Below are 21716 nucleotides of genomic sequence, written 5' to 3' on the forward strand. Positions count from 1 at the left end.
GGCCGCACTCTAGTATATAGAAGTTCCCAGGCTAGGGGTTGAATCGGAGCTGTAGCCGCTGGCCTACACCACAGCCACAGCAGCGCAGGATCTGAGCCGCGCCTGCAACCTACACCACACTCAAGGCAACACCGGATCCTTAACCAACTGAGTGAGGCCAGGGAACCAACCCACATCCTCATGGATACTAATCAGCTTCATTTCCACTGAACCACAAGGGGAACTCCCTGCTGATATGTTTAAACCATGGTAAGCTATACAGAAGACATGAAATTTTAGTTAACTGCATGTCTAATTCCAGTTAGGGCTGGATACTGTGTTGACATGTTTAAAGAATAAACAATGCCAAAAATTTCTTCTACTTACTTAATTCTGCTATTACAAAGGCTTTCTAAGATCTAGTGATGTCGTGTAATGAAAGATGCCTCGGACACAAAGAACCAAGGTTCTCATGCAGGCCTCACCAGGAATTAACTGCGTGCTTGTGGCTTCCAGTTTTGGTCCTACTGACTTCTAATCCTTTGTACAACCATGCTGGTCCTCCTACCTCTGCCCTACCCTTGTGGAGGATCAGGAGATTTCCCCCAAAACCTCCACAATCCCCAGATATATATTTATGGCCTTCATGAAGTGGTTAAAAGGATCACTTCTTATAGGGAGGTATTGGATTACCTATGACCTTTAGGGGTGAGCTTAACGAAGGGTGGAACTTCTATCATAGCCTGGAGAGACCCCATTCCCCTGCCACCAACTCCTGTTCTTAATCTATCAGATTCTATAGCTTAGAGCTCAGCCCTGGTTCAGGCAACAATGCACATGGCAGAGCCGTCGATTCTTTGATCAGGCAGGTGTTCATTGTGAATAATAAAAATCTACAAGTGAGATCTTCTGAAACAAATTTTATTGGAAGAACACAAGTATTTTACAAAATACAAGAAGCTTAAGCAGCAAATACATTCTAAAGACACAGAAATGAGGATAACCCAGGGAAACCCAACAATATGTCTTTTACATGATATTTTCTGCAGTGAAAGGTTATTAATGAGCCTTTGCAGGCTAGCCTAGCACCCATTCTTGGCATCTAGTCCCAAACTCTAAATATAACAGAAGCATGGTTTGCTCAACTAGGATAAGATGAAAAGTATCAAACTGAGTAGCTAAGGCCAAGGAACTCAGTCACACAGAAAACAGAAGGTGGTGGGAAGACCTCAGAGAAAAGAGGCCTGCTGCAGAGACCAACCAGCCTGAGACACTACCTTCCACCCTATAGGATACAGATACAGTACATATACACCTTGACGTGTCCCCACATGTAAAATATTTTACACCTTGACGTGTCCCCATATGTAAAATATTTTACACCTTGACGTGTCCCCATGTGTAAAACATTTTAAAAGATTTCTCAGGTAAGCACAAAAGCACATATTATAAGAAACAAAACCAACCCAAAGTCCAAGCCATTCCCAAAGGCACAGGACCCAAAGTCAATTTCTGGTCAAATGACAAATAGCTGATGTCACAGGCCACTCCTTGAGCTGAAGTCCTCCAGGTGAAGTTCACAGCTTTCGCAGAAGTACTGTGATTCTACAAAATTCAAAATCCTATGGACTAAAGGTTAACCTTATATGTGCCAATGCAAATGCTATGCATACATAGAAAAACCAAGGCAAAACAATAATACAGAGTAGTAAATAGCATTACCCATTTCCCAGTGTAGAAGCATTCTTCCCTTTCAGTTCTAAAACCTCAAGACACTTGAGGGGGAGTATACATCTGTAACCACAAGAGGGTCTTTTTTGTTATTATTTTTAAACCACTTTATTGAGGTTATGAAGGTATGACTGACATACAGAAAGCTGCACATACTTAATACATACAACTTAATGAGTCTGGAGATAAGTATACCTCCACGAACCATCATCATAATCTATGCCTTAAACATACCCAACCCCTGTTAAGTTTCATTCCACCCTCACTAATTCATATTATTATTTTTTGGTAATAAGAACATGACAGAAGGTAGAATAAGATTTACTCTCAGCACATTTTTCTATACACAATACTTCAAACTCTGAGCTCAGGAGGAGACGCGCACGTCTTGGTTCCCAGCTTTAACTACATCCTACATCCCGTAGCTCAGTACCCTGACTGTACAACCTATAATCACTAGAGTCGAGTCTACGACAGGCCTTTCAGCATTCAGGAAGGCTGCTATGTCTGACTGCTGGGGCAGACTGAGCAAATCAGAGCATCTCCTTAGGATTCATTCAACAGAGCCCACTGCTGTTCTTATCCAAACTTGATATGAAGCAGTACAGTAGGCCTGCACATGAGTAAGAAGAGGGAAGGGAAGCTGAGAAGGCCAACCCAAATCTAAACTGTGAAGGGGCCTGACTGGCGACACTCGGAAATCCCTTTATTGTGTCAGCTGAAGGGCTGCGAGGGCAAATTCAAATCCAGAGGCATCAGAGATCATTCAAGCTACATAGGAGGGCACACATTTTGCACACTCTTTCCACCCTGTTTGACAGGGCTGCACACTAAACATTCATAACGTGGGATCTGAGTCCTCGCCTCCTACTACATATTCTATCAGGTCCCATGTATCCCAAGACACAGAGATGACATCTCTGCCAGGTGCTCCTCTGGAGACTCAAGAAAGGGAGGATAGGAGAGGGAAAGCCCAGCTCCGCCTGCCAACACACCAGTGACATCAGGGTATCAGTTTACACCCTCTCAACACAAGGTCTGTAGTTTTAATCCTCATTCCAACTGATCCTAGAGATCCCAGAGAACTCCCCCTGAGGACAGAGGCACGGGTAAAAGCAGCCCAGAGGATGAGCAGTCACGCATACTGATCACTTGTCCTTCAGGTGCTTTTGGCACGAGCTCCTCCTGAGGAAGTCCTCTGCACAGGCCTGACTTTGGCAGGGCTCCGGAATCAGCAACTGGGAGCAGGGTGCCAATACCCAGGGGACCAGGTGTCTCATGGGAGCATGTTGTAAGGGCAAAAAAATAAGAAAAGTTAAAGAATCCCTGTTGAAAAAAGGGAAACGGCCTTTCTTTTCCCTTAAAACATTCACCTTGGAAAACTTATCAGCTCTTTCTCTGCCTCTTTGCAATGTATGCAAATCTTTTTCTTGAAGCTAAATAAGCTTTTTGGTAATGCGACAACCCAGAATGTCCCTTGAAGGACCTGGCACCCAAACCCCTGGCAATAAGTGAGAACTAGGTAAAGAGGGAACAACTTGAGGAGCTGAAATCAGAAACTCACCTAGACCCTCACAAAGAACAGGAGGAAATGGACACCATAAAGCACTGCCTAAGAGCCCATAAAGCTACAGGAAAAAGGAGGGAAATATGTCCGGAGAAAAACAGCATAAGCAACAGCAGTTCCTTCTCAGAACTCCCTCAGATTATAGACTGTGCAAAAGTCTAGCAGGATGAAGGGCTCCCCTGTCACAGTGGCCATCCTTCACAGGCCTGCGGCAACACAGAATAAGGATGAGACAGCAAAGTCATCCGCTGCAGACAGAGCACGATTCACTTGGAAAATGGAAAATAACCCTGTTCCATAAGAAATGTCTCAAATTTACAAGAGAGCCACATTTTTTCATAGCATATTCGTCAGTGCCCATGGTTATCTTCTGTCCCCCAAATATACTGACCCAAAGGTGTGTGGGAGAATGAAGAAAGGGGACAGGAGAAACAGCCCTGAAGCCGCAATGCCCCCCCACCTTGCACACCCAAAGCCTTGGGTCCTGCCCACCGGCAGCCCCCGCTTATATTCTCATTACCACTTTATTTCTCCCTAGGCTGTGGCTCCGTGTTTCAGGAATCGAAGCTAATCAGAAGCTTGAGATAAGAAAACCAGAGCAGCCTCCCTGCCCCAGACTCATCTCCTGGATCCTCCCGCCACCCCCAGGGGCGCAGGACCACACACAGTCCCACACATGCCACACAAACCCCCCACTGTCTTGGGAGGGCAGACAAAGGCCCCTTGATGCAACCTCATCTCCCCCGACAGCAAGACCAAAACAGCCCAGGGGCCAGAACAGCAGGCATCAAGGCCTCCCAGCAGATACACACAGAAGGAACAGCGACAGCCGGGGGGCGTAGGCCCTCTTCGGCAAGCGGAACAGGGGGGCTTCCCACACGTCCCCACTTCAGCTCCTGCACACGGACAGCACCCATGTGACCTCTTGCTTCCAACTAATATGCAGAGGAGTCAGCAGGAGAGGGCAGGGCGCGACATGGAAATGCTCTGATGAAGCTCCAGCCACATCCCCACACGTGCGGGTGTGGTTCCTCAGGATCCCCACCAGCCACTGCTATGCACAGTGGACACTCTTCTGCTCAGCTCCTTCCTGTCACCAAGGAGTCCTGACCACAGGCCATGCTCTGCTTCTGCCCTAGACCCAACATCTCCCACAGCCCAGGTGCTCCATCGCCCCTATGTGCCTCCTGCAGGCCCCGCCAGGGCATCTGAGCCACGGAATGGAAAGGGGCATCTGGACAGGGACCCAGAAGAGCACCCCCGCACAGCGACACACCTTCGCCAGGCTCTCTGTGCAATTCGGCTCACAGAGTGGAGCCGTCCACGCAACCAGGCCTGACTCTTCACAAGAAAGAACCAACGTCAGCATGGGCCTCCCATGAGACAGCCCCAGAGTCCTGGTCTAGGCCACAGGACCGGTGGGTGAAGAGCCCCCTTTCCTGAGCCACTTGTCACAGGCCAAGGCACCACACAGCACGAGGCAGAAACGCCAAGACCTTCCCCAGCAGCAAAGCCCCAAATGCCTGGGACTCCTGGAAGATGGGGAAACGCCTCCATGGTAACAACCTCCCCTTTCCCAGAAGGCCACCGATTCTCACGTCACCCCCGATGATGGGCCCCGTGCTCTGCCCACCCCAGGCAGGACTAGGGTTGGGAAGTGGGCAGGGGCCTGGCCTGCAGACACACAGTCCAAGACCCCTTTCACACGGAGGGCCCAGGCCCTCCAGCAGTCTGCTTTCTCCCCCTGCTCTGACAGCCTTGCTCCAGAGGGCTACCCTTCCCAGCCCCAGCCCCAGCCCCAGCCCCATCTCTGGGCTTTAGGCAGCCCAGGGAAGGCCCAGTCGTTGCATCTTTCCTGATCAGGGAAGCTCTTCCCGGTCTCAGCCCCTAATTTCTATAGCTCTTCTCCTGAAAAGAACAGACAATCAAAGGCGGCCGGAAAAGCAGTCATGAAACTCATTTAGTTCAGGATGCATTCTCTCATGGAAACTGGTACAGCCACTGTCAAAAACAGTATGAAGGTCCCTCCCCCAAACTAAAAATAGACCTACCATCTGATCTAGCAATCTCGCCTGGGGTATATACCCAAAGGAATACTTTAAACCAAGAATTTATAAAGCATTCATATTCCTACCAGTGAGCAGACATTCACTGAGTACATGCCTCATGAGGCTAAGTGACATGCCTGGCCTAGCACTGAACGCCTGGGAAAGCAGCAGCAAACCAGATCCTAGCTCAAATTCCGAGGAGGATCATCTTCTGTTTTCCTGAGAGTCCTGATTGTGAGAAGGTCACCCATTAGAAGATCACCGTTTGAGAGTCCTCAACCTTGCGACTTATTTTTAAGTGCCAATACTCAGCAGATTTACCCATTAAACCATCCATTTAGGCCTTCCCGATCCCTCCTTCCAATGAAGGAACCCAAGAGTACCTTGATGGGCAGTGGGCACAAGTGCATGTGGAAGGGGAAGAAGGCATCACAGTTACTGTTCAGTTTCACAACTGTTTCTGATTAGTAAATAAACCAGTCTTGCTCACATCACTTGGTGAAGGAACATGGGTTTGGGTTTTTCTAAATACCTCAGGCCTCGGGTTTCCACTGGGTAGAAAACCATCATGACCTCATCTTCCACAGCTTTAAAGTAATTTAACCAATTACAGGAATGAATAAAAAGTCTCTGAAAAGTCAACATGCTATCTAAAGTTTACATCCTTAATTTCTAATCACAAAGAGATGTAAATTTCTCTTACCCTTTGGTGAGTGAAATTCAGGTTCTGTGATGCCACCTTCTGGATAAAACCCATGCTAATAAAGCAACAGAGGAACCAGAGGTATCTATGAAACTAAAGGTTCAAAGTGTTCTTAAACACACCTTGGTAAAGTTCATGCATTAAGCACTCTCTTCCCCCACCCCAACTGTCAAAACTCTTAATTTTCAACAAAGTAACCACTGCGCAGAAACAAAGTCACTTTATGTAGAGGAAGGAAAGGAGACCTCTTTGGCGCTGCCAGTTAACAAACACCCTCTTGGTGCCCAAACTTGGTGCTGAGTCACATCAGCTTCGATGTAAGGCATCAGTGCTGGCCAGAAAAGAAAGCGGCTCCAAGCAAAGCAAGGTCTGAATTGCCGGGCTACCTCTTGGCATCATAGCAGGATTAAAGAGACTGGTTTCCAAACAGCTGCCAGGTAATCCCCAAAGGACATGTGCTGGCTCTGTGAAAGGAAACAAACGTTTAATTGAAATTATAACAAAAGTCTAAAGAAATGAAGTAGCAGTGGGCTCTGGACAGGTAAGGAGAAGAGCTAAACTAAGCCACAATGTTCTGTTCCAACATATGGATTCTGTAAATGATGTACTAATTCCTTCAGTACCTCTGTGCGCTGAGCACTTTACAAAAATTATCACACTTGATTCTTACATCCCTGATAGCAAGATGTGATTCCCATTTTGCAAATGTGGAAACTGAGGCTCAAAGGTGTGAGTAAGAAAGACACAAGGGTCCTTCAGACTCAGATACTAGAAATCTATTGTGAATGGAACACAACGTATTGTCATAGCAACATCTACAAGCCCCCCTCCCCAAATAAAAGCCTGACGAAGTATGGAAGAGTAAATATTTATGGAAGTACTGACCTGCATATTACTTGACTTATTAGCTTACACCTCCAGGACCACTGCCAAATAAATGCCTGCCCACCCACAGTGGGGGTAGACTGGCAGACTCTCATTCTCTGACACCCACTTGGTGTACAGATCTCATCTTTCTCCCTTGTCCTAGATAGAGCTGGCTTTAAATTATATTTAAATCCATGTTCTCATACCTGAAAAATAGCAGCACTGCCACAATCTGGATCCTTGGAGTTTGTTTTTGGCAATCCCGTCCAGTCCATCCTGCTTCTTCCTGGTATTACAAGGGTTTTCCAAAAGGATAAAAAGACAGATCAACACTTTGATGTGAAAATGCCAAGATAAGGCTGTTTGGAAATCTGACATTCTGATAAAGTATGTCTCTAGTAGTGGCACCCACAGTGAACAGAGGAACACAAAGAAGGACTGGAAAAAGATGCCACTGACTAAAGACACTGATTAGAGATACAGGATCTGAACCAGAGAGTTAACAAGTAGTGCCCAGAGGGTGACCCCGACATTGTTGGAAAATCCTATCTTAGGGATTTAGGAAAGGCATTTCGATACCATCTTAATTATGGTATAGCTGACAGGGAGTAGGTGCTACCCTCTGCCCAGCATCTATGGCCCCACATAAGTTTGCTCTTACTTGTTTGGCAGGTCTAGAAGTTGGTTCTGGGTCCACTCTCTTCTCATTACAGGCCCATAGGCTGAGCAGTACTATCCTTTTCCATCCCAGGTCCTAAAGGAAATGGTGATTGTACACATCTGCAAGAAGACTTACTTATGGGCACACAGCTTAATACCACTGCAGCAAACTTAGGTAACTTGCAAACTCATAAGATAAGTAGCTAGGGCAAACTTCCCCTTTCCCTTACCCAGAAAAATTTCTGAAAACGGCTGGTAGGGCCAGAGTACCCAGTTATGCAGCCTGTGTGAGGTAGGGCAAAAGAGTGTTAAGACAGGAACTGCATGAATCAAATCACAAGATATGGCTGCTGCTTTATAGAAATATACCTGATTGCCCCTTCAAAATGAACCATGGCTCACCCTGCTTTAATAAAACATCACAGAGTAATTATTAAATATTTTTTTTTGCAAGGCATTGCTAGTTATTTGCTAGAAGGGGAGTCTCAGAACTCCATTTTTTCTTTTCATGATGACTCATACAAAACCATGGGTAAGAAACCTTTGGAATGGGTTACCTCTTCTCACTTTGCTTCCAATCACAAAGATTATGGGTAATAAATCAAAAGGGTTTTGTGTTCTACTTCATAGACCATGAAATGCGCATTATACAACTGTGTTATTATTAGTCTCAGTAGTCGATAACATAGTTCCAAAACTGATAAAAATAGCAATGAGCTAATTTAATTCAGAACAAATTCATGAAGAATTTTTTTTTATATTACATGATGTTACCAACATTTTTCATTGAACATAGGTCTTTGAAGAGAAAATAATGGGGAAAAAAAACATTGGGTAAAGTATAGGTTGAGGAATTTGCTCTTAATTTGCAAGTATGTTTCTAGGATACCATGGACAATGGGCATGTAATAAAAATCCCTTCACTCCACACTTAGATATTGTTCAAGGTCTAGGGATCTGCCTGAAAAGTCAAGATTAGTGAGGCTAATTAGTGTCAAAGTTCCTGAAATCTGCATTCCTGCCAGTACCAATGACACAGATACAGTAAAACCCAAATACCAGCGATGAGTCTTTCACATTTCTAAATGTAATCAACTTATGGATTTAGACATCATCAATGTTCCACCAATATAAGAGTCATTAAATCATTTCTACATGAGATAATACATAGACCTGAAATTGAAACCAAGAATCAACAAGCAAAAAGGCTAATAAGCAAACTTATAACCATCACCATCCTGGAAAGGAGGTAACTGTTTTACTTAACACAAAGTATCAGAGTTACTCTCGGTGCCTGGGGTACTCAGGGCTTTGAGCAAAACCACAGTTTTCCGTTAATTCGCTCCTTAAATACACTGCCTGTTTCTTAAGCCAACATGCTAACACTTGAGGCATTAAGGCACAGTCAGCACTTTTAAGAACAAAGAGGCAGGGACAGCACCCTCTGCAATGGTAGGGGAGCGGGGCGTTGTAGCATTTGCAGTTTGGCTCAAGACTTCAAAGAAAAAGGACAAGGACAGGTGTTTTCCTCATCGGACTGGTCAGTACATAAACTGGCATAATATCCTTCTTTCTAAATAGAAAATACACAAATCATTTCTTCTATGGGAGAACGCCTGCGAATGAGGACTAGGCCAACACTTAAAGAAATAACACATTAAGTACAAAATTATGGTTCTAAAAATAATACTCAAAAGAATCCACCGCGGTCAGCACCGGCCATGCACTCCCAGAAAACTCATTCTGGAGATGAATTTTCTTACATGCAAACTGAAAATGCTCTACGATTTTCAAAAGGAATACACGAAAAAACTAAAATCAGAACTGAACTGAATAACATGATAATCAACCTGCAATTATTTCGAGAAATGAAATCCCAAAAGCCAAATGACTTGAACGGGCGGCCGGGGACCGGCACTTCCGGGAATTCACTGTCGTAAAAGAACGGACGCGTAGCCAGATAGTCAATGAGTGTTTGTTTTTTTTAACTGAAAACAAAACTTTCCTTATTTTTAATAGATCTACGAAATAAGATACACAAAAGCTAATTTTCAGATAGATACGATGCTATTAAAACATTTTAATGATTTAAAAAACCCGTAATGTTAGGCTGCCGGGCCGCGCGAGCCGGTAACTGTCGTAAAGCAAGGAGCATAAAGACAGAACATAATTTTTCCTCATTTGTAAATTGAATATAACGTGAAAATTTTAAACATAAAGCTTATTAAAAGGGCCAAGGCCCACATTTAATAAAGTGATACCGAACACAATTCTGTAAAACACAATCCGAAACTGTGTTAACGGCGAACATTAACATACGGCATACACTGTCGTAAAACGTAGAGAACTCAGCCAGCTGACAGTTCTGCATTGTAAATCTAGAGTACCTAAAAAGGTTCATTTTTAGGAAAATTTACGAATAGAGATCAAGACTAGAATTTGACAAAATGTATTATGTCAAACACGCAATTATATTATAAACTTAAAGCATTCAATCAGACGTTAAACGCCCCTCTGTGAATTGAAATTTACACTAAACCATTTAAAGGAAATTTATTAGGAGAGCCGGGGTAAAAATTTAGTTGAATGCATGAGTACGAAGATGTAAAATTAAATGCCAAACAACATCCAGTCTTGGCTGTCAAGAGCAGCTAATAGGCATTCACAGTTTCTAAAACATTCAGGCACTCAGCCAGATAATTCACTTCCAAAAGTGCACTCTGAAAATACTTTAGTCTGGAAAATATTTACGAAACACTCCCAAAATAAACATTTAAAAAATTCGAATGATTGCAATGTAATAAAAAAATACCCCACGCCACTATATTAAGATAAAACAGTAAACAGGATATCTGGGTGCGTGATTTCTTTCACGGTCTCAAAGCAACAAGGTTTTGCCAACAACAGTGCGATTTTTCTCATTCGAAAATTGTAAATAAAAATTTATTAGGGAAAACGCAATGAAAAGTGCCGGGACCACTCTTACGTGAATACAATGGTATGAAACAAAGATAAAATGCAAAAGACCCTTCCACTGAACTGAAGGCCATTTCCGAGGTCCATGAACAAACAAACAAACCCCAAGCCGACCAGGCTTTCTGTCTACTCATTTTCACGTTAAAATTTTCAGGCTTTTTGTCTTTTTTAAAACAGTACGTGAAGAAGGCCAGTCCGAAGAGATAACCAACAAAGGATATTACACTTAGAGCCATGCTGTTAAATGAAACACAAAATTACGCTCAAAGGCAGCCAAGGGCCATCACCTGTCAGGATCGCTCACGCGCTTACTTTCTCTTTTCAGGTCGAAAGTAACAGAGATTCTACGACTGGCAGGAAATCTCACGAAAAAGGGCAATATCAGCATTTAAACAAACACCCGACAACAACATCCACCTAACAACACTGAACAAGAAAAGGCCAAACCAGCTCCCTGGCGGCCAAAGGCTCTGCGCCGCCCCGGGCCCACACCCTCCGCCAGCCGCCCCAGCCCTCCAGCCCCTTCTTCACATGAAGCTGCAAACACCACAAAACCTTAAGACCACGAATTGGGGCAGCGGGGTCAAAACACACATTTAAACAGAGGAAACGATCAGAAAGTTTCATCATTTCTTCCATAAAGCACAACGCTGCGTTCGAAGGCCGCTAACGGACCCCCTCTGCCGGCCGTCCAGAAGCCGTCCACCTGCCGCCCACCCACGGCTGTCAAAGGGTACGAGGACACACCCTCTACCCCATTGTCTCCATTTCACACTACACACTGCCAAGGACGAAAAGAAATCAACGAAACTTACAGTTTTGAGCTCTCGGGAAAGGGAGCCGCCATGTTCTCTGCTCGCCGAAGTTAACGGTTCACGGAAGCCCACGGATGCCCGCACAGTCCAATCCAGATCCACAGGCGTTTGGTCACGCGCTAGGGCCCTCTTAGCCGCCCTTTCTGTGGCCCCGCCTCCGCACATCGTCATTGGTGGGTCTGCAGTGATGGACGGGAAGACTGTCCACTCCCGTCAGGCCGGCAACTGGAACCCGCCCATTTCTCAAGCCCCAGCTCAAGTACTGAAATCCTTGCTCTTAATCTTTCCTTCTATGTCTGTGTCCATCCCTCAGTGCCCAGCTCTGCTTCTTAGGCCTTTGCACCTATCTTTTCCTTTGTTTCCTGTCTTCTCAGTCTGGAAATCTTGCTCATCCAGTTTTCCCAGGCCTAGACCAGTGGCAGCCCCCTCCAGGAAGCCTTCCAAGGTTTATTCCTTTCGCCCCTACAGGAAAATGAGTTCTTCACTATTAGATTTGGTCCTGGAGACACATCAGGGCAGAGATGCAGGAGAATCGTGTTTGACTCTGGGATCAGATAGTACTGGGCTGGGCACTGTGTCAAGGACCCAAGGTTTGCACTTGGAATTTTGGCAAGGCAGTTGAGGTTGTAGACACTTAGGGAAGGCCAGAGAAAACCAACACCAAAGTAACTCAGAGCAGCCTCCCAGGACTGGTCCCAGCAATGAATTCAAGCAACTCTAAGCCACCTTTTCAGGATTGCCCCATCTATTCTTTTCTTTGTATGTGGAAATCCTCCTCCTGCCCCCCTCCTCCACTTGCATGACTCAGGCCAAAGCAGCCTCTTACTACCCCCCCCCCCCCCGCCCCGCCCCTGATTTCAGTTCCCTCCCTCATCTGCAGAACACTGATTCCTTTTGTCGTTGTCGGGGCAGGATCACTAGCCTCAGATCTTGTCTGGAAAGGGCATCAAGCTTCATGATTATTCATTCTGAGGCTCTAAGCCTGCTCCTTGGCAGGAGGCCATCTGCTCAGTGAATTTTACAGCTGTCCAAACAAGGATGTGCAGATTATCTAGGTCAACTCCTTGAACATTGAATTCAGCTGCTCCTAACGGTGGTAGGTGAACCTCACAGTGACTGGGTCATGTTATGTAATAATTCATGACGTTGCCCTACTCACTCTGGAATATCATCAACAGCCAACAGTAGCGACAGAGATGGCCTGATAATTCTCCAAGAGGAGACCTGAAAAAACCGCAAAATGAAATTTGGTTAAATTCAGTTCCAGAGAGATCAGCTTAGTAGCACAGGGGAAAAGACTTGGCAGATACTGGGATGAGATTCACATCAACAGCGTTGCTCTTCTTTATCTTCCCTCCCCATGTGGATTAAGTTCCCACATTCACCACTTCACTGATTGCTGAACAAGGCCTGCAACAACTCTCTAGCCCTCTGGATCATTGTCAAAGTCTTACCCCCAAGCCCCAGATCTGGGAAAAACTCACTTTCTGTGGCTTGCAAAGAAGCAGCCAGACTCTAGTCGGGAAGTCACCTATGTGACCAACGGCTGTGTTCTTAGTACCACACAATAATCTGGCTGGCTGTCTTTGGTGCTAGTGTTCTTGCCACCTGCTCCTTCATCCCCAAAGGCCTCTCTGTGGTTCACTGACCTGTTTGCTTGGAGATGCATGTCCTGCCATGCTGGTCAGAAGTAGAAAATTTCCCAAAATATCAATAGTCAAAAGAACTGACTAGACATTTCCCCAATGGCTGTGGAGTCGGGGCCCAGTAACAGACCTCTGGCTCCTTCCCCTCCTCCGTGTATCCCTGATCCCTTTCGCACTTTCTGCCTCCTTGCCTCCCAGTGGCCCTCTGGACCCACTCTTGCTCCCCCTCCTCCCAGTCCCTTTTAGAGCATCCGGCCAGCTGCTTTGAGGGCCGGGGGCCATGGGAAGCCTGGTGGATTTCATGAGCATGGACCCATTGCTGTACGTGCTTCCCCGTGACATGTGCTCCTGGGATGGTCAGCACATTGGGCCATGTTCTCCATCTATTGTATAAACTTCTGGAAGTGGATCCTCTGGGACAAAATAAATTTTTTGGAGCAGTGAGGAGAGTAGAGTTTGGCAGGAGGGCGGTTGGGAGAAGTAGGCTGGGTAAGGTTTCCATAGGACCTTGTTAAGTCTAGCACAGTTGGGATTTTCCTCCAAGTGTGATGGGAGCACTGAATCCCCTCCCTTCTCTGTTTCAGCGCACAGTGGGGACCAGTACCCAGGAATGCCACTTCCCTGCTCTCCTGCTTGGCTCCAGCTCAATCACCAGAGCTTCCCTAACCCCCTCCTTGGGTGTCCCTCTAACTCTGCAGCTGCCCCTCTGGCCAATTTAGCCTCCAGGGCACCCCCCCCCCTACTTCTGGGCTACTGCTTCTTAGGATTGACCTTCTGAGGCAGTTCCAGGCACATGATGAAGGCTTTCTACCTCTTGGTAGGATAAGTGAGCTGTGTTCTGAGCGCTGCAGAGAAGTGAACAGATCAAAGGCTGAGCCTGTGCTTTACTTAGCCCAGTATGGGACAGAAAGAGAAGCCAACCTCTGGAGCACCCGCACTTACACACACTCTCATACGATCGTGACATCGTAATGTATACATCGGGACCTCACAGGTATGCACAGCTCAGTGATAAATCACGATGAAAACCTGAGACAACCAACCACATAAAGAAATACTATTTTCCCAGTGTTCTCTGATCATCTATGTGGGAAAAGAATCTGAAAGAGAATGGGTGTATGTACATGTATAACTGAATCACTTTGCTGTACAGCAGAAATTATCAGAACATTGTAAACCACCTATATTCCAATAAAACTTTAACAAATGAAAAAAACAAGTGGCCAGCAACCTTGAAACCTCATAACTGGCTCCCCAATCACTATTTTCTTCCTCCCTTTCAAAGGTTACCACTATCCTGACTCTCACAGTAATCACTTCCTTAATTTTCTTTTTAGTTTCACCAACTAAGCTTGTACCCCTAAATATTAAGCTTTGCTGGTTAAAATAAAATTATCCCGCCCCCCACATTTTTGGACATCTGACTCACAGGAAAATGTTAAAAAGAAAATGGGAGATGAGTTCCCTGGTGGCCTAGCTGTTAAAAATCCAGCACTGTCCCTGCGGTGGCTTGGGTTTGATGCCTGGCCAGATGGATGGATAGATGGATGGATAGATGGATGGATGGATGGATAGATAGATAGATAGATAGATAGATAGATAGATAGATGAAATAGGATCTCTCCACTCAGGTCAAGAAAGAAAACATTTTCGTCACTCTCTCCTCCCTCCCTCAAAATAATATGCTATTTTCGATATGTCTTATCACATGATATCACTTATATGTATAATCTAAACAAATGATACAAATGAACTTACTTTAAAACAGAAATAGGAGTTCCCATCATGGCTCAGCAGTAACAAACCCGACGAGTGTCCATGAGGACATGGGTTCCATCCCTGGCCTCGATCAGAGGGTTCAGGATTCAGTGTTGCCACAAGCTGTGGTGTAGATGCGGCTTGGGTCCTGCGTTGCTGTGGCTGTGGCGTAGGCCGGCAGCTGCAGCTCTGATTCAACCCCTAGCCTGGGGACCTCCATATGCGGTGGGTGCAGCCCTAAAAAAAAGCAAAAACAAAACAAACAGAAATAGACCCATAGACATAGAAAATCTATTTACGGTTACCAAAGGGGAAAAGGGGGGCAAGGATAAATTAGGAGTTTGGGATTAACAGATACACACTACTATATATAAAAGATAAACAACGAGGACCTACTGCATAGCACAGGGAGCTATCAATATCTTATAATAAGATTTTTTTTTTTTTTTTGCTTTTTAGGGTCGAATCTGCAGCATATGGAAGTTCCCAGGCTAGGGATTGATTCAGAGCTGCAGCCACTCGCCACAGCCACAGCCACACTGGATCCAAGCCACACTTGTGACCTATGCTGCGCCTTATGGCAACGCTGGATCCTTAACCCACTGAGTGAACCCACATCCTCACAGACACTATGCCTGGTTCTTAACCCACTGAGCCACAATGGGAACTCCTAAAACATGCCTTCTTGATTTATCAAATTCCAATCTTATGCAGTACTTTCAATATTTCCCTAGGTAAAGCAAAAACTTAGAAAACATTACCTCCATATAGTCACCTACTGATTCTATGCATTATTTTATGTATTTTAAGTCTCTCTACATTTTAATCCCGTAAGGCAGTATTTGTTCAGATCTGCCCACATATTTTCCCATTTCATTACCTTTTGCTCATTTAAAAATTTTTATTCTGCCTGAGGAATATGTTAGCATTTCCTTTAAGTACTATTCTGCTAGTGACAAATTCTCTCAGGTTTTTCTTTTTTTGCATAAATCTATCTTCATTCTTAAAGTATATTCCATCAAGCTAATAATTGCTACTGTGAAGGTAACTTGCTTTTATCCCCTGAAATCTTTAGAATTTTTCTATTTGTCATTGGTGTTCGATGGTTTTCTTGACCTGTGCTTAGGTGTGTATCTTTCATTTTTCCCTGCTAGGTGTTTTCAGCTAATGTCTGTTCAAATACTGCTGCGGCTTCATTTTCTCTCTTGTCTTTTTCTGAAACGAAATGTCATCTAGTCACGTTCATACTATCCTGCGTGTCTTACCTGTATTTTTCATCTGTTTATATTTCTGTGCTTCATTTTGATATTTTCTTTTGTTTGTTTGTTTGTTTGTCTCTTTAGGGCCATACCCATGGTATATGGAGATTCCCAGGCTAGGGGTCGAATCAGAGATGCAGCTGCCAGCCTACGCCAGAGCCACAGCAACGAGGGATCCGAGCCGAGTCTGCGACCTACACCACAGCTCATGGCAACGCCAGATCCTTAACCCACTGAGCAAGGCCAGGGATCAAACCCACATCCTCATGGATGCTAGTCAGGTTCGTTAACCACTAAGCCACAACGGGAACAACTGATATTTTCTTAAGACATATCTTTCAGTCTACTATTTAACTGTTAGGCTGAATCTGACCTTTGCTTAAACACATCTGTTGAAGGAGGCAGGACTCCTTTGTCTGCCAGCCTGTAAGGACAAGGGTGGCTGAGGCTTGCTGCATGGAGCCTGAGGGAGAGGAAAGGATGCTTATCCTGGATATCTGGAGTCTGCACTCAAGGCTCTGGGAAAGAGAATGGTGATAAGGCCACAAGGTAGGAGGCTGGGATCTGATGAGGGCAAGCCCCAAGCAGGCAGTTTATAGTGAAGGAAACACATCTCTGTACAAACATGTGGATATAGCAGATCTGTTGGAAAAGTCCCAACCTAAAGCATTGTTACTAGAGAGTAACAATGACAGAGTCCCATCCTCAGAAGAGTGTTTATTTCAAAGCCCTATCCCCAGGGCATTTACTGAAGAAAAATCATAGGGAATTGCTTAACATCACGGCTACTTGAGATTGCCAGCATCTTGTACTTGAGTCAGGAGAAAAAGATAATAAAAGTAAACCAATAGGAGTTCCCGTCGTGGCGCAGTGGTTGACGAATCCGACTAGGAACCATGAGGTTGCGGGTTCGATCCCTGCCCTTGCTCAGTGGGTTAACGATCCGGCGTTGCCGTGAGCTGTGGTGTAGGTTGCAGACGAGGCTCGGATCCCTCGTTGCTGTGGCTCTGGCGAAGGCCAGTGGCTACAGCTCCGATTCGACCCCTAACCTGGGAACCTCCATGTGCCGTGGGAGCGGCCCAAAGAAATAGCAAAAAAAAAAAAGTAAACCAATAAATAATAAAATATTGTGAATATCTATTGAAGCAAGTCATCTCTCACTACCCTTATGTTTCAAATTTTTTCATACTATGTTTGTTGTTTATTTTTCCACATGAATCTTAAAATTGCTGGCCTAATCAAAAGAAAATCCTCTTGGAGTTCCCTGGGGGCTCAGCAGGTTAAGGATCCAGTGTTGTCACTGCTGTGGAGCAGGTTTTATTCTGGCCCGGGAACCTCCACATGCCACAGAGGTGGCCAAACAGAAATAATAATGCTCTTGGTGGTTTGGTAGGAGGAAAAAAATAGTGCATATAATTTGATTGAACACAATGTTGCCTCATGACAAGACCCCCATCTCTGGTCCTGTACTGGAAGTAAAATTTAGCTTAGGGAAATGTAACTATTTTATGATATTGAGTAAATTTATCCCAGATCTGGGGATATCATTTCATTTGTTTGAGTATTCTTCTGTCTCTCTCTTTAGCAATTAAAACATTTCTCTTTCTATAATGATTTTGATTTTTTCCATTATAGCTGGTTTAGAGTGTTCGGTCAGTTTTCTACTGTACAGCAAGGTGACCCAGTCACACATACATATATACATTCTTTTTTCTCACGTTATCATGCTCCATCATAAGTGACTAGATATAATTCCCAGTGCTACAATGAAAACATTATGTGGTGTTTACCATTTAAAAAATACATTCCTAGGCATCATTTCCTTTGAATTGTTTTTCCGGATAGGGTCTTTTACCATTATATAGATTTTTCTTTATGCAGCCACACCTGCAGCATGTGGAGGTTCCCTGGGAGGGGTCAAATCAGAGCTGCAGCTGCCAGCCTATGCCACAGCCACAGCAACACCTGATCCATGCTGCATCTGCAAACTACACTCCATCTTGTGGCATGGCCAGAGCCTTAAACCACTAAGTCACAATGGGAACTCCTACCATTATTATTATTATTATTATTTGCTTTTTAGTGCTGCACTCCCTTCATATGGAGGTTCCCAGGCTAGGAGTCTAATCCGAGCTACAGCTGCCGGATTACACCACAGCCACAGCAACACAGGATCCGAGCTGCGTCTGCAACCTACACCACAGCTCACGGCAACGCCAGATCCTCAACCCACTGAGCAAGGCCATGAGATTGAACCCGAAACCTCACGGTGGCTAGTTGGATTCGTTTCTGCTGTGCCATGATGGGAACTCCACCTTTATGTATCTTAACTGGTTATTTGCTGCATATATAAAAGCTGGTGATAAATTTATATTAATTTTATACTGTCACAATTAAAATCAGATGTAACAGGCAATGGCTAATTTTCCCTTCTCCTTTCCAATTTGTTAAAACTTAATTATTTCTTACCTTCATTCTTACATATGAACATGCATAAAGTCACATTTGGAAAGCACCCATCTACTCTTTTAGTCTTTTAGTTTCTATATTGATCATTCTCTAGTCTTTCAATATAGCAAATTAAGAGATTTCCCAACATTAAAACTTCCTTACATTCCCTGGTCCTGGTGCATCATTCTCTGAATATGCTGCTCTAAATTATGTTAGCTAATATTTGGGGCTTTTACATTAATGTGGCAGGCAACCACATCTGCAGCCTGGTGCCAATAATCTCTGGCTGAGAGATGCATGAATAAGCAGGAAAATGTGTTCACAGAACCTCACCCAAGGGACGTCCAGAGATGGAGGGTCCTCCAGGGAACTCTGAAGGGTAAGTGAGTGGCCCACAGGGATGATGGGCGCCAGGCCTACTCCACACTCCAGAGTACTTAGTCATCCCCTCCCCAAATGCAGAGGGATCCACACTCTACACTTGGCCATTAAGGCTCCTCCGAGGTCCCCCTCCCCTCGCCAGTGTCCCGCCTCAGGAAATCTTGGCCCCGCCCCTCAGATTCTGAACCCGCCTCCTCGAGCGAGCGCTAACTCCGCCCCCTTCTCTTTCTCCTCGCCTCAGCTGAGCCCAGGGCCACGCAGGCGCAATGGGGAGCGCCAGGCACTGTGGGCGGGGCCCGCCGGCGCCGAGCACCGCCCACGGCCCCGCCCGCCCCGGCGGGCCCGCCCCGCCTCCCCGCACACGCACTTCCCGCCACGCCTCCTCGCCCACCTCGCCGAGAGGCCCCTGCAGCCCAGCCAGGCAAGCGAGGCGCGATGGACGGCCGGGTGCAGCTGATCAAGGCCCTCCTGGCCTTACCCATCCGGCCCCAGACGCGTCGGTGGAGGAACCCGATCCCCTTCCCCGAGACGTTTGACGGCGACACCGACCGGCTCCCGGAGTTTATCGTGCAGACGGGCGCCTACATGCTCGTGGACGAGACCCTGTTCTCCAACGACAGCCTGAAGGTGACGTTCCTCATCACCCGCCTCACCGGGCCGGCCCTGCAGTGGGTGATCCCCTACATCAGGAAGCAGAGCCCCCTCCTCAACGATTACCGGGGCTTCCTGGCCGAGATGAAGCGGGTCTTTGGATGGGTGGAGGACGAGGACTTCTAGGCCGGGAGCCCCTCGGGCCCGGGGGCGGGTGCCCGCGGGAGGGTCCGCTCTGCCCGTCGCCCAGCCGCGCAGATCGCCACGGGCGTCCTCCCGCCGCGCCTCCCCCGCCCCTCACCTTCGGGTGGCCGCGCTCTCCCCCCGCGCTCGTGTCCCCTCCCGCGTCGTGCTTGCCTTTGTTCCAGGAATAGCGCTCCAGGTTCCCGCCGCCTCCGCCGCCTCCAGGCCTGGTTCGGACCGGCCGCCGCCCTCTCGGGCCGGCCCGGCCCCTCCCGTGCACACTTGGACCCGGTCCTGCGCTCCAGCTGCAAGCCGGGCTCCTGTTACACGCGGGACGGACCACCTGCAGCCCGGCGCCCGCCGACCGCCGGCGCCTGGCCGGACTCCCAGGCCGGCATCCGGGTGCCCAGAGACCTGCGCTGCCGCTGCCGCGCCCCCACCGTCCACCGCATCGCTCCCGCCGACGCCCTGCAGCCTTCGGGGATCTGGACTCACCCCCCCCCCCCCGCGAGGGGTGGGGGTGCCTGAGCTGCTCACTGCCCCCGAGACGATGATTGCAACAGCTCTCCACCGCCGCGGAGGGGCCGGCCAGCCTTTCACCGTCAGCGGGGCCCACTCCCTCCCTACTCCCAGAGACATCTCCTGCTCCCGCTCCCGCTCCTGCTCCCGCTCCCGCTCCTGCTCCTGCCAGGAGGCTGCCAGGTCCCAGGGGTGCCTGGCAGCCACGTCGAGTCACTCATTGTCTCCTGTGGACCTGTTAGTTTCGCCCAGAATCCAGTTCTCTTCTGAATGTGCAGCTGTCTCTCTGACGTGTGCCTTTTGTTCAACACAGTAACCCCGGCACTCTGCCCAGCTCTTCTACACTACCTGGACAAACGTCTTTTCCTGATGTTCAATAAATGTCAGACGCTGTTCAAAAAGAAATTGCGTCTCAGTGACTAGGGCACCTCTCCCTCCCTGGTCCAGTAAGTGGGGCCCTTGGCTTGCTCAGAAGGTATGTCCCGCCCCCGCCCTCTGTGGCTCCTGCTGAGTCGTGCATCACCAGACAGAAGCCCTGGACTCGTGGTGGTCCTGGGGATGGAGACCCCCGCGCGCGCGCGGGCGCGGGGGAGTCATTCACTGCGGGTTGCTGACTCTTGCACAGCGGTCAGTTCCGTGCCCCCTTGGGAAATGGCTCTTGATCTGGTTTTGGCCAAGGCGGTGCAAGGAGAGGGCAGCTAGGGGCTTTGGGGAAAGATCCCCTCATTTCCAAAACGCTGCCTGAAAGCACAATACCTAATTTTTACAAATCAGGCATCCCACACGTTTGTTGGGGAACACCTGTCGGGGTTTTATTTAATCCATTATTCAGGGAAGCAGCAGAATGACAGGTGGTTCAGAAAAATGCCTCTATGGAGGCTTGGTTGTGAAGTGGAGGAGAAGGGAGTGCAGAACTGCTCTTGTCAATCTAGGTAAAGACCCGGTTGATGGCCTGCAGGACAGTAAAATGACAACTTGCTCCAATGGGCAGAAAAGCAAAAAATGTTATTCCATCCTGTTTCCCTTCATGCTAACCATTATATCGCTACTCTGAATAAAAGCCTCCGCTGCTTTATTTTGGCTGGGAAAGGTCAATTGCCTGATAGTCAAATGATGCTCAGATGGGCTTATAGGGCCCCACTCTGGTGTGATGTTAAAATGCCATGGAATCAGCTCTGCCTCTTTTTTGATTTTTGTGGGGTTTTTTTTTCTTTTCTTTTCTTTTCTTTTTTGCTTTTTAGGGCTGCCCCTGTGGCATATGGAGGTTCCCGGGCTAGGGGTGGAATCAGAGCAGTAGACGCCAGCCTACACCGCAGCCACAGCAACACCAGATCCGAGGTGTATCTGTGACCTACACCACAGCTCATGGCAACGCCAGATCCTTAACCCACTGAACCAGGCCAGGGATTGAACCTGCAACCTTATGGTTCCTAGTCGGGTTCATTAATTGATGAGCCACAAAGGGAATTCCTGCCTCATTTTTAATTTGGGTTATTGTTCCAGAATACAGAAAGTGGTGGGGAAAGGCTGAGCTCAGTTCACCATGGATTGGCCTGATGTGTGGTAGAAAGCAAAGACGACT

General features: G+C 46.9%; 1 long non-coding RNA gene and 1 pseudogene across 1 annotated transcript; one reads left to right on the forward strand and one right to left on the reverse strand.

Moving 5' to 3' along the window:
- Nucleotides 1-884: 884 nt before the first annotated feature.
- LOC125118341 (uncharacterized) lies at nt 885-11480 on the reverse strand. Its single transcript, XR_007132817.1, has 4 exons — nt 11347-11480; nt 7557-7649; nt 7102-7181; nt 885-6492 (listed from the first exon to the last, which is right to left on the reverse strand). It is a non-coding gene; the product is annotated as an uncharacterized LOC125118341 (long non-coding RNA).
- An 8113-nt stretch (nt 11481-19593) lies between these two features.
- Nucleotides 19594-20539, forward strand: LOC125118725 (formin-like protein 20; annotated as a pseudogene).
- Nucleotides 20540-21716: the final 1177 nt, after the last annotated feature.

The sequence above is a fragment of the Phacochoerus africanus genome, chromosome X (genome assembly GCF_016906955.1).
Source record: "Phacochoerus africanus isolate WHEZ1 chromosome X, ROS_Pafr_v1, whole genome shotgun sequence".
Taxonomy (NCBI): domain Eukaryota; kingdom Metazoa; phylum Chordata; class Mammalia; order Artiodactyla; family Suidae; genus Phacochoerus; species Phacochoerus africanus.